Here is a 231-nt window from a genome sequence, read left to right as displayed (position 1 = left end):
AAGAATAATTTAAGACCATATTACTACGGGTGCGACCAAACCAGCACTAGTGCACCGGATCCCATCAGAACTATGCAGTGAAGCGTGCTTGGGCGAGAGTAGTACTGGGATTGGTGACCTCCTGGGAAGTCCTCATGTTGCTCCCTTTTTTTAACCAGCCATCCTTTTATTTTTTTCCACTCTAGCTCTTCGCTAGGGCCTACGAACACTTGGCGATGTTGGCTCGCAGCG

General features: G+C 48.9%; 1 pseudogene; it reads left to right on the top strand.

Moving 5' to 3' along the window:
* The first annotated feature begins 27 nt into the window (after window positions 1-27).
* LOC114578885 lies at window positions 28-146 on the top strand (annotated as a pseudogene).
* Window positions 147-231: the final 85 nt, after the last annotated feature.

This window comes from Dendrobium catenatum, unplaced genomic scaffold (genome assembly GCF_001605985.2).
Source record: "Dendrobium catenatum unplaced genomic scaffold, ASM160598v2 original_scaffold_202499, whole genome shotgun sequence".
Taxonomy (NCBI): domain Eukaryota; kingdom Viridiplantae; phylum Streptophyta; class Magnoliopsida; order Asparagales; family Orchidaceae; genus Dendrobium; species Dendrobium catenatum.
Note: the sequence above shows the minus strand (reverse complement) of the source record. Positions and strands in the feature narration are given on the sequence as shown.